Genomic DNA, 13,464 nt, shown 5'->3' with positions numbered 1-13,464 from the left:
AACCACTGTAAAATATGATTACTAGCCCTCTTGTTTTGCCCTTTAAAATTTTTACTTACTCTAATGCACATATATGTATTCTAGAATGACTTTCTAGGTTTAGTAAACCATCAATTAATGACATAAACTTATACTTCTGACTCAATCTGAAGATTCAGATTGTTTAACAGCAGTGAAAACCTTTGAGAAAGAAGTTAATAAATGTATTAAGGATGCTTGAGATATGAGTAATATAAATATAACTCCCCAAAACAGGTGAAAAGAAAATCACGATTTGATTACCTATTTGTATTACTCTTACCTTAATCGGCTGCTGCTATTGTCCAACCTAGTCTTCCCTTTCTAGCATGATCAATCTAGACCATTTACGTTTACTGTCAAATTATAATTCTCCATTGTCCTATACTGAGATTCAAGATATAAAGCTAATGTGGTCATGGGTGCAATTGGGTTAATACTTTGACACTGCCAGATACTAACTGGCACAGTTTTTACATGACGATGTTTTAAGCTGAACAACAGAACCCATTAATTGGACTTTCTGGTGCTGATTGATCAACAGAAAGAAATATTTGGGATCTGAATAACCAACTAAGAAACTGCCTACTCAGACTGCATGGGGAGGCCACTGAAACTATGACTTTGTTAGATGTGCAACCAAGAATCTAAAAAGACCAAAATAGAGAAGAAGAGATACTGTTTTATAAATATCAGCTGTAGGTGAGAAGTTTATCACTTAATATCATTACTTTATTTCCCATATATTAAAAATGCGAGCTTCTAAAGTCATTCATAAGGCAATGATTGTGAGGCATGACTTTTGGTTGATAGGAGGCTTGAGAAAGCCTTTCAAATGCAACTCTGTGAAGAAAACATGAGGAACAACTTAAATGTATTCTAATGTGAAATGGATAGATTACCCTCCAGGATAAAAAAGGAAGGAAGGAAGAAAGAAAAAATTAAACGTAGGAATTAAATTGTGAATTTCTTCTAAGATCAGTCAGCTTTATCCATTCACAGGATTATAAAATAAGAGGTAAAATTAGGTAGAATTCTGCATGTACAGAGATGAAGTAGAACTTCTCGAAGGAGAGTTAATAAACTCAAGATTAGATATCAAAGAAATTCCTGAGGTTGAGGTGAAGAAATACATGAAACAGATTTGTTTGGGGAGTTGCTGTGTAAACTCTCTGATGTTGGGCTCAGTGAAGGGAAATGTTGGATCTCGAGTTTAATTTTTAAATTTTTTTCATGAGTAGAAATGAGCTCATCTACATAGCATTTCCTCTTTTGTACTTTGCCTAAACTATTCTTCTAAATTGCAATATTTAGCCAGACAAATTCCCAGAGATTCTCATGTTTCTGTCTCAGTACCGCTCATGAAATAAACAAAATTTTTGTAAAATGGGGCTACATCTTAAGTAGATTTATATTATTAGAAAAGACATGGTGTAGTAAAGTACACAGCACAGGGACCAAGGGGGTCTGCGTTCTAGGCCCAGCTTTTCTGCTGGCTACCGGACAATGACCTCTCTGTGCCTAGGTTTTCTGTCAGTGCAACAAGAGGGATGGGATAAATAACTCCCTGGTTGGTTATCTTCCAACCAGGAGACTCTGACTTTGTTATGTAAAAGTAGCCTCATCATGAATAACAATCTTAATAGCATTGAGTAATTCACGGAGTCACTTTTCAACAACTTTGAGAATCTTGTGTCTGGAAGAAAACCTTGGAAATCATATAACCTTGTTCCCCTTCTCCAGCTGGGACTGCATCTTAATCATTCAAATATGCTTTTCCAGGCAAACCTTAAACATGCTCCCCAGGAGGCAAACTTTACAACTTCTTCTGTACCCTTAATGTCAGAAGTTTGTCCTTATGTCTGGTCTGAGCAGCCCAAGGGATTTTCAACTTACTTTCATGTATTCTATCCTTCACACAACTGGGCAGACCATTCCAGGGCTATCTATTATTAATCTGAGCCATGGTAAATGTGTTTGTACTAGAGTTTCTGTGGACTTACGCTGCATTCCAGTGAAATGATAGAAACTGATCTGATGGAATGTTCTCTTTCAGGCCTAAAAGGACTGGCTGATAAAAGCTAACGGGTTGGCAGGAACACTGAGGAGTTCGTGAGAGTGGATGCAGGTGAGGGCGTTTCTCTTGCTGACCAGTCTCCTAACAGCCACTTAGTGCACAGCAGCTCTTGACCCAGAGCTCTCTGAAACTCTCAAATTTGGAAATAATAAGCGAATTCCTCCAAAATGAAATGTGGACTCATAAAGTTGTGTTTTAAAAATATGGCAAAAGGGGGCTCTTTCTAGGAGTAACCGGTACTTTAAAGAGATAGGGAAAATTGGTAAATGGGGGCATAATGATATTGACCAAGCTTCTGCTTTCTAAAAGGCAAGCTCTTATGATGCCCATTTTATAGACAAGGCCAATAAAATGGAACCTTAACCCTAGCAAAAATGAATGTCCTGGGACATAGACACTGCTAATAATATAAACTGTTTAGGAAGGAATGATACAGGATTTTGCAAACAAAATGAAAGTTTACTTTGCTGACAGTCAAAAAATAACCAGAAAGAGTTCCCTTGTTCAATTTCCCACCTCTTAGTTGTGTGGGTGTCCTGGGAGAGGAAAGAGGGTATTCCCCAAGGATGGCCTTTCCCGGCCTCCTCCAGAGAGGAGCAGTCCAGGTTTGTGAATCAATGCCGGGTGGGCTGGGCAGAGCCTCCCCTTTACCCACACAGACCATGATTAAGAAAGGATCTGCCAGTCAACAGAGGTTTTCAGGTATTTCCAGCCCAGCTTCCTCCCACCTGATTCATTCAGTGATGCCACAGTCCAATGTTTATGACCTAATAGCTGATCACCATGCAAGGAGCACAAAACTTAGACTGTTGAGGAACAAAACCAGAGCTGAGATGTTGGACAGTTTAGGATGAGCATAAAGACCCTTATTCATCAAGACCACATGTTAAGACTGAACACCCCATTCCTCATGTGGGCACTTCCGCTTGTTGCTAAAACTGATACTTGGATGTCTTTGTTCCTATTGGAGAACCCAAGTAAGGTCTTAGGGTGACCAAGTGCAAACAAATGTCACGGCATTTCGAAATTAAGAGCAAGAAGTAGAAGGGAAAATGCGTATTTAGCAATTTAATGAGGTTTGGATTACAACTCTGTTTCTTTACCTCTTTGCCAGCATGTGGCAATGTTCTTACAAGAGAAAGAAAATGGGCTAAATGCCATGAAAAGGCTACAAACAGTTCTGCTGGTATATTCACAAACTGGGAGTGTCAGGATAAGCTTTCTTGTTATTCTATACCCCCGTGAAAATAAAAGTCCAAATGAAAAAGAAAGCCAATGGAATGAAATAACCACTTGTTAGTAGAGATCATCCTATCAAACGTGAGTGGCAGGAGGTCTTGGCCAGATGTCATAAGCAGACGGGGACTGCAGGGTGGTCACGGTGAAGGGAGGCTGACTTCCTGGCCTGCCCTTCCCAGACGAATCAAAAGGAGTTGCTCTCCTCCAGCCCCAAACAGCCTGGGACGAACAGTGTTTCCCAGTGCTTGTGGCTTACAAGTAATGTGAGAAGCTTTTTATAACGGTTGAGGTTTAATTTAAAAGGAAGCTCAGAATCAGCGCTAAAGGGAGGCGAACGTTTGTGAACTACAGCCCATCTGAAATGAGGAAAATCATGAATGCCAGAGTGTCTGATTATTTGAGTGCCTCTTGAAGTCGAATAATGAACCTTCTTCATGTTCTGCTTCTCTGGACTTGGCTTCCTCTGATAAATTTGCAGGCATCAGGGTCTGTCTGGAATTCATTCCAAGTTGGAGGGATATTTTTTCCCTTGACATTTTGCAGCTGAGACAGCCCTGAGCAGGAAGCTGAGGAGCGTAACATTACCAAATATGTCCTTTCTCCTGCTCTTTTATTTTATTTCCACAGGAAAAGAAGGCAGATGCTGGCCAATGGGAGCGGGCCAACGTGAATGCAGCAATAGCAGGCGGCCTCTGCTGGCAGCAGGGAAATTGGTCAGATGCCATTTTTCACACAAAAAAGAAACTATTCTAGGTACCACAAGTTGAAATTTGTGCTACGCTGGAGGAAGAAGTCTGACAGTTTCCTACAAGTCACCCAGCTATTTCAGGGGAATTATTTATCACCACGTTGGTCGCATTTACTCAAGCAGGACTTCGTTACGAAAGTAGGCTGTGTGGCATCGTGGAAAGAGTACAGGAATGGGCGTTAGCGGGGAGTGGGCCTCTGTTACTAACATGCCTGTGCCTCTGGTAGGATCATTCCACCTCCAGGGACTTCAGATTCTTTATTTGTAAAATGAAGGTTCAGATATGATGATCTTTCAAATGTTTTTCAGGTTTTCAAGACTTAACCTCCAAACTAGTTAGGTCACATGGCTCAATCACTAAAATACATTGGAATAGCTGTCCAGGTGAGTGTATGTGTGTTTGTGTACACATATAGATATGCACTGCTTTATAACTATATCACAACCTTACAAAAATATATGAAATACAAATTAAAAAGAGATAAAATATGTAAATTCTAATTTTTTCTCTCCAAACCTCAGTAGTTTATCTTAAACAGTCCTTAGGCTAAGTTCATACCTCTTTGGGATCACTGCTCATTTCATAAAATCCATTTCAGCTCTCTGCTTTTCTTTACGGGTGTAACACATTAAACTGCCATTTTTTTACATGGACTAGGAAAGAATATAAGTCCATAGAGTGGCTGGAGATTGTATACCCTTTGTTTGCATATTAAATAAGATAAAAAATTTTTAATATATGATCTTCTTGGTTAATCTTGTTATTCTACTTTGAAAATAGAGCAGTTACAGAGAAATCCCTTTACTGAGAAAAACAGCAGTGTGACCTTGTTGTAAATGACAACTGACAATCTTGAGCCAGAGAAATACTTGGGAGCAGTAGAGACTGGGGTAATCTGGAGTGTGTATGTCTCATCCAAAGACAGAAGCTGATTTCAGCTCCAGAAGGTTTTTGCCATCCAGGAATAGAGGCCTAATGTCAAATGTGATTTTTCAAGAGAATCAGAAGGTCCAGATTTTAATGTGAAATTAAGTTAATTTCTCAAATTTATGTTGCTCAAAAATTATAGACCCAAGCATATGATGACTATGGGCTATACTCAGCTAATGGACAGGTCCCTGGTGATCTCTGATCTAATATTCAGCTGATTTAGCTCTGTAATTTTTTGTGATAATACTGGCAATGCAGTCAGATACCCATGCTCTGGGCAGAGTGATTACGTATATGTAAGACAGAAAAACATGAAATATCATTTCAGTAAGATGTTTTTCTATCACCAACTTTTCAAAAGGGGATACATCTTAAATCCTCTTAAAGCTGCACCATCAGACTAGTGATCTATGTTATTTAGTCGCAAAAATAGGAAAAATATTACATTGATCTTGAAATAACTGTCACTTTTACACATAGAAATCTCACAGAAAAATGTATTATTTAGACATAGTTTGATGTTTTACTAGACCGGAGACTGGCAATTTCTTCATAGACTTTTTTAGTAAATATTTAGGCTCTGTGGACCATATGGTTTTGGCTGCAACTACATAGTTATATGTGGCTGTACAAAACCAGCTATAGAAAATAGAGACAAATGAGTCGCTGAGTTCCAATAAAAATCTATTTACACTAATAAGCTATAGGCCAGATTTGGCCTGTGGGCTGTAGTTTATCAGCTCCAATATTAAATGATAAGCTCTTCTAAGGTGTAACCTGAGTCTGATTCAACTCTGTATTTTCAGTCCACATAATCCTGGCGGAGAGGAGACACTCCATGAACATTTGCTGAAATAAATCGAAGGTTGTGGAACTTAGCAGTTTATGTTAATAATAACTTCCTGTTTCCATGATAGAAAACCCATAGTAGGGTTTTGGGGTTGTGTTCACCCTGAGGCTTACATCAGCATATAAATTTCCTCTGGGCATTTGTGGCTCACCCAAATGTTCTGAACAAGGGAGGGAGATTGCTCAACCAGGCTGATGAAACAACCTGAGACCGCTTAGACCCCACACTTAGACTGACGGCCCAAGGAGCTAAAGCCACAAGAAGAGCCTCATAATTTTAGACAGGCTTCCTCCAAAAATTTCTTCAACTTTTCTTTTAACAACTTAGCTGACCAAATACCAAGCATCTATTGTGTCCTTACCCCATAGTGCAGTGGTTCACAAAGTTTTATGACCCAGTATGTACACACTGAAATGTTTCCCAAAACAATTCTTCTTTTTATCCCAATCTCTAAATTTATTTTATTTTTTTTTAATTGAGACATAATTGACATGTAACATTATATTGGTTTCAGGTATACTGTAAACATACTTCCATATTTGTAGATACTGTGAAATGATCACGATAGGTCTACTTAACATCTATCACCACACAGTTACAGAATTGTTTTCCTTTCTTGTAATAACTTTTAAAGTCTATTCTTTTAGCAACTTTCAAATATGCAATACAGTGTTATTAATTATAGTCACCATGCTATATTATTTTATACCTTAAATTTTGTACATTCCCCGTGTCTTATTTTATAACTGGAAGTGTGAACATTTTGAACCCTGCACCCATTTTGCTCACTATCCACAGGACCCCATTAGCAACCACGAATCTGTTCTCTGTGTCTAAGTGCTCAGTTTTTTGTTTTTTGTTTCTTTTAGGTCCCACATATAAGTGAGTACATGTGGTATTTGTCTTTCTCTATTCAGCTTATTTCACTTGGCATGATGCCCTCACGATCCCCCAATGTTTCCACAAATAGCAAGATTTCCTTTTCTCATGCATTGATTTTCTTTATTTATCCATTGGTGGACACTTTGGTTATTTCCACATCTTGACTAATTCTTACTCTGAGTAATTCAAGGAGATATTTTCTTTTTGCTTATATTTGATTTGTTTTAGTGCTGGTCACAACTCTCTCAATGGATTTATCACCCACGGAGTATGGCATGGGTTTGAGAAATCAAAGACACACATTCAGTTCTCATCCTGAAGGGATTTACAATCTGATTAGAGAGAAAAGACATGTATCCCCGGGCATCTGTGGGATAGTCTAACTGGAGACAAGTTACAGCATTTTCAACGTGTGGGGATTTTCACTGTTGAGAGCTGCAGTGTTGAAAACCTTAGACAAGTGGTGGCATTGCTCTGTCTGAAGACATGACACGTGGAAAATCTTCCTGAAAGGAGGGGTGGTGGCAAAATGAGTGAATTGGGGTAAGGCCCAACTTCAGGAAAAGAAAGAAATGTTCCAAATAAAAAAGCAGCACAGGGGAGATTTTTTCCTCTCAGTTCCACTCCCAGGGTGAAGGAGGAGAGCCCGAATTAAAATTCATCAGAGATCTCTTAACGGGAACAGTGTGAATGAGGACTGAAGGGGAATGAGAGGCCTAGATGACTGCATTTCCAAAAGCCAAATGGAGTTAGCGGAGGGAATGGTCTGAGAAGAGCTGAGTTTTTCTAAGTGAAGGTGACCCTTTGGAGAATGAGAAGCAAAATTTGAATATTGTTGAGGTCAATCTATATGTGAAATTATAAAAGAAATGAAAGTATTTTCTTTTTGGTTAATATGATTTTTAAGTTAGGGAAATATAGGAGCACAGTTTCCTTTGGCTGAGAGCTCCCAATTTGTCAAATCTGGCATGGTTTGGGGTGGATAATGTGGAAAAGAACCAAGCCAGAGACTTTTAGTAGTCAAATGATCAAGCAGATTAATTAGCTTTGATAATCATATTCAAGTTATGAGTAAAAATATATTGAGTGTAGGAGTGAAGAGGCAAGGAATGGAAGATGGAATTGGCAGAAGGGCCCAATCATCAAATATATAAGAGCAATCACATAGATTTTCACTAACAAAAAGAAAAGAGAAAGCAGAGGACCCTTATGGAAAAGCTCTGAAAGTGAGAACCAAGACATATTGAAAAAAAAAATAGCTTGGGACAGATAGATTAATGCTTAAGGAAGACATGTATATTAGAGAATAAGAAAACAAAGTACTGTATACAATGGATTAAAAGTCAAGGAGGCAGGACACATTGAACATGGAGACTTAGTATTGAAACCTGGGAAAGAAGGGAATAATGTGAATATACATTGTTTTTCATCATTAAGTATGATTCCAATTTTATAGAGAAAAAAATCATAACAACAACAAATATCTTATTTAAAGATGATTTTTCACTTTGACAGTTCTACGGTGGGGTTTTTCAGTCCAAAGGGCATTATGAAATAAATGAATAAAAGAAATAGGAAAACAACAAGGAAGCAGAGCCGATGACATTCTTTATTACACAAACGATGACATCCTGGAAATCAGCAGTCTGGCTTAAAGACACTTAAAGGGGGTTGTCTATAATTATCTCCCAATGATGTAAACTGCCAATTTTTTTTCAAAATGTAATTAATCTTTAACTACTTTTAAAAATCTTGTATGCAAATCTAGGAGTAAATCTAATGCTAAATCCATCAGAAACCAGGCTTCATTCATTACTCTAATGACAAAATAGGTTTCACACAACACTTTCAGGAAAAAAAGACATATTTTTAAAGCATGTTATATTCTCAAAGTTTAGATATTAGTCTCCAAGGGTTTATCTTACGTTTCCAAAGCATGTTAGGTATAAACAGAATCTTGAGCAGTGATATTCTCAAAGTTATGGTTTCAAGGGCAAGGCTTATTCAGTTTGGTTTCCAAGTGCTACTCAAGATTCCTTCACTTTTCTTCAGAAGAAAAGGCCTAAGTCTTTATCACAAGATGAGTTAAGAAGTGACTGAGACTAAAATCAAGCAGCAGGACAGGTCCAAACAGTTCTGGACTTGTAGGAAGAGAAGGGGAAAGCCGAGGCATGCATCCTGGAACCTGGAACTCGGCTAAGTCCCGGTTAGCCAAGGCATCCCTGTTGGATGGCTCATTCCAAAGATTGGATCATCTCATTAGTAAAATGAAAAAGAGTAGCAGGAGGCCCAGACTATCCATCTTATGGCTGTCTTAGCTTTTGGACTCTCCTTCTGGGTGGAGCCCCATCTTTGTCCCTGAGGACAAGCCACTATTTTCTCTCCACTCTGTGCATCTCGCCCTAATAAATGGCTTTTCCTTAGAATTATAAAATTTGTTTTCCTGAGCACTACATCAGCTCCAAAAATAGATCTAACATTTTTGTTACTTCCCTCCTCTCTATCTTAGTTTATTGACAGAGGTAAATTCACTATAAATGTATATATTATATGTTTGTGTATGGTGTGTGTGTACATATGCAAACAGACTAAATTACATCCTCATTTATTGTCCCCATAAACAATTCACAAAACAATATTTCTAGAGTCCTGCTAACTGAGGGGTGCAGTTATTACAAAATGTTGTGGATAGTAAGGAGTGACCTTTAAAAAGGGAGGATTTCCCTAAGTCTCTTTTCTACATAGGACCAGAATTCATTCTGCACATGTTCTATATTGTAACTTACTGTATGGAAATTTCAAAACTCTGAAAGAGGCGGAATATAAAAAGGACTGCTATTTCCAGGAAAAGAAAATCTTTAGAAAGGAAGCGACATCACCAGAATCCAAGGCATGTAACATTTTTTTTCTGAGTGAATTCGGAATTTTAGGTTGAGAGAATCACTAGCTTTCCTTGTTGAAATGTCACTATTGGTAAGCCAGGTCACCTGACTCTAGTTGCTTGGATACTGCTGGGTCAGTGTGGTCAGATAGGCAGAAGTAAGGATTGCAGGGCTCAAGTTAAATGTGAAATTGGAGGCCAACATATCATATCTTAATACTTAAGTTATAGATCAAGCTGACACACCATGAAAAAAATGTTTTATTTTCTTACCTTGACATCTGTAATTGTCATAATGATGAAACTGGAAAGATGTATAAGTCTGTGGTTTTGACAAGACTGTAAATTGGCAAATTATCAAAAACAAGCACATTAATTTTTATCAGGCATGTCTTGGTGTTCTGATGATGGTTCAGTGATATTTGGATGACTAAGAAAATCGATATAGACATTTAAGAGTGATATGAACTTTTTAATATTGTAAAATATTCCACAAAAACCACCATATACAATTGCTATGAATACCATGCTAGTTTGAGAGTATCCCTGGAACCATGAATTAGAACATGAAGAATAGCAAGAAAAATAGTTGCTCAGCACTAAGGGGATACACTTTGTTCTGAAAGAATGAATATGTGTTCATATTATCTGAGAGGAATGATTTGATCAATTATTTAATGTCTTTTCTTTTACCTAAGGGCTTCTGCTATTCAAATTCTGCTTCTAATCCAAAGCAGTTTCTCTCTTCAACAGCGACCCAGATATAATGGCTGTTTCTGGGACACAGGACACCAGATATGCACAAACATTCCCCTGGAGCCTGAACAATGTTGGTTACAAGTGTGAATGTTTAGGGTTACAGGGGGCGCTGCCTCAGTGCTGAGTACTGGATCCATAATAAGAGAACTCATGTTTCTTTATTAAATTTACTTACCATGTGTTTGCAATATATTTGAAATGGAGGGCCAAGGGCAGGAACCCTTTTACTTGCATGTAAATGCAGTACTAGATTCAGGTTATTCCTGAAGCACTTTCACAGATGTGCAGATTCCCAAAAACCTCAGGCAGGAACAAGCTTCCACAGAAAGATGTTATTATGGGGTTCCCTGGCAGACTAGAATGGTAATTCTTTGAATTATACTGCATTATCAAGGTGGCCATTGCCATACGGGAATAGGGTTGTAGATTCCTTATCGCAAAAGGGCTTTAGCAATTTTTTTTTCTTTTCATGGACATAGTCAAAGTCTATCCCAGGGGAAATCAGGTTTTCTTCAGTGTTTTGTTTTGTTTTCTTATGAGAATTTCTGATCCAGCTGAATTTGGCAACTCTTTGATCTTGACTCCCGTTTTGTTGCTCTCCTGCCACTGTATCTTTTCATCCAAAAAACTCTCTGTCACCACTGGTTTAATTTCAGTTTAATTACAAGCATTTTCAATTTCTGATCTGTCGAAAGTCTGGTCTTCCCTAAGCATGCATTTCCCACTCCAGTCTCATGACACTTTACAGGCTCTGAACAATGGCTGTCTGTTCCCTCCTGCTAGGTTTCCAGAAACAAGCTTTTAGAGAGCTGCCATGTGTTTATCTTTCTTAACACTCCAACAAGCACCCCTCCGTGACTCACACACACAGAAAGCCAAAAGCCCTGAATGGTTGTTTATTCTCACTAGCTAGATGACCCTGCACGTGGTTCTCAGCATGGGCAAGGATTAGAGAACCTTGGAAAGGTGCATCACATAGATTTCAGTACAAACAAAACTGCATCAATTTGCATTTTGCTTAGATCCTTTGAGGAAGTTCAGCTAATCAGGAAATTCAACTTACTTGTTGTCTTTGCCTTTCTCCATTTATGCTCAAATGGGAGAGGAAGGACCAAGTATGTTAGCCAGGGAAATGCAAATACAGTGGGGACTTGTCATTTTTCAAGAGCTTACAACACAATATTCAGTTTTCAACACTGATGCTCTATGGGTATACAGCACATGATTCTTGATGGCCTGAGTAGATCAACTTGCTATGCCTACTTCAGAGAAGTAAAGATGGACAGTCATTTACTCCAACCATGAATTGTATGTGAGCTCTAGGAATTGTTCGGTTTAGAGCATGCCTGCCATCTGGCTATTTTCTGCCCACTTTTCTGGAGCTTTATCCTATGCATGCACAGGTTAGTATTGAGCAACAGCCTCAAAAGACCCCAATGCAGAAAAGTGGGTTTTTTTCTATGCAGAGCATTCTCCTCAGTCACTAATGTCTGCTCTGCAAATTCTAGCTGTCTCTTCCTCCCTGAACTCCGGTCTCTACCTCCTCAAGTCAGTAAGAGGTAGAGTGTCTGTTCGGGTTCCTGCTACACGGACCAATGGTCAGCTAAGTATCTTCAGGTAGAAAACAAGGACATGCATTGGACTCACCTCATTTATTTCCCTTTTCTCTCACACAGTTCTGGCTTCTTATTGCCCATTTCCTGTCACCAATGTTACATGTTTTATCGCATTTTCTAGGTGTTTATGGAAAGAGGTTAAGTCTGCTACCAGGTGCTTCATTATAGATGGAGCAGAAGTCTCCAATCATGAATTATGGTTAAATAAGATTAAAACTGATATAAAGACAACTTAGGTGTCTACTATTTTCTCTTTTTCTAGACTTCACTTCCCATACTGGAACTATAGAGTAGGCACTCAGCTCTGGGGAGAAAAAGTTGCTTATATCTCAAAAAGAGTCACAGTTAAGAGGAACACTCTTTTTCTGTCCCTGGATACTGCCTTGAGGATGTGAAATCTGGAACTGAAATCAACTTAAAACTAGTGTACAGAAGAGGTATATATGCCATGGATGGCCATACAGAAAGATGAAAGTACCTAGGTCCTTGATAAGGATATTGAAATAGCGAGTTAACCAGCCCTGAAGTACCCTAACATTAGACTTCTTATTTGGTGAGGTCATACATTCCTCATGGTTAGAGCCAGCTGAGTCAAGGTTTTCCATTACTCACAGCCAAAAGCATTGTAATACGTACAATCCTTCTTGTGAGTAGGTGACGTTGAAGGCCCTTAACTGAAATGAGGAGAAAGGACAATTATAGATGTCTGGAGAGAAAGTGAGGAGTTTACTTCTGCATATGTTGAGTTTGACTTAAAGATCACCCAGTGGGATGTCCCATCGGCAACCTGGAAATGTGACCTGAGGATGAGAAATGTCATTGAGATTTGAGGGTCTTCAGTGTCTGGTCCTTGAAGCTATGGTTATGGGGAATTTTGTTCAGGAGAATAAGCAAGGGTGGAGATCACCAACATTCCTGGGGTAAATAGTAAAAAACAGCCAACAAAAGAGCCTAGGATGACACAGAGACGGGAAGGAGATGAGGAAGCTCCTGATCTCACAGATGTCACTTTGTTTATCGGAGATACCCATCCATGCTGGGCTTAAGGAGGGTGTACTGCTCTTATTGTAGAGGGCAACTTAATTTTATCCTGTCCTTTCATCTCAGACTCCGAAGAAGGATAGGATCAAAGATGAATCATGAGGCCTGGCCTAGGAAAAAACTCAGGAGCACCCACTGGATGAAAACAGAACTCGTGGAAGCAGTGCTGGATCTCAAAGATTTAATGCAGCCAGTCATGTTCATTCCTGTTAACTTGAGTAGGCAACACTGTTTATCTTTTTTTCAAAACAGTATATAAAGGAATCCAAACAAAGCCATAAAGATTACAGCTCTTTATAATAAAAAAATTTTGTAAATAGAAACCTATGTAGCTTATCAATAGAACTAAAAATTCTGATATGTACTCCTCTGAGCTTGAAAAGCTTATGTAATAAATCAAATGAGCAAGTTTTTTTCTCCTA

General features: G+C 38.6%; 1 long non-coding RNA gene across 1 annotated transcript; it reads left to right on the top strand.

Moving 5' to 3' along the window:
• Positions 1 to 2,935: 2,935 nt before the first annotated feature.
• On the top strand, positions 2,936 to 13,235 carry LOC140845823 (uncharacterized). The gene is made up of 3 exons (XR_012124723.1): positions 2,936 to 3,072; positions 3,962 to 4,466; positions 13,109 to 13,235. It is a non-coding gene; the product is annotated as an uncharacterized lncRNA (long non-coding RNA).
• Positions 13,236 to 13,464: the final 229 nt, after the last annotated feature.

The sequence above is a fragment of the Manis javanica genome, chromosome 13, assembly GCF_040802235.1.
Source record: "Manis javanica isolate MJ-LG chromosome 13, MJ_LKY, whole genome shotgun sequence".
NCBI lineage: Eukaryota > Metazoa > Chordata > Mammalia > Pholidota > Manidae > Manis > Manis javanica.
Note: the sequence above shows the minus strand (reverse complement) of the source record. Positions and strands in the feature narration are given on the sequence as shown.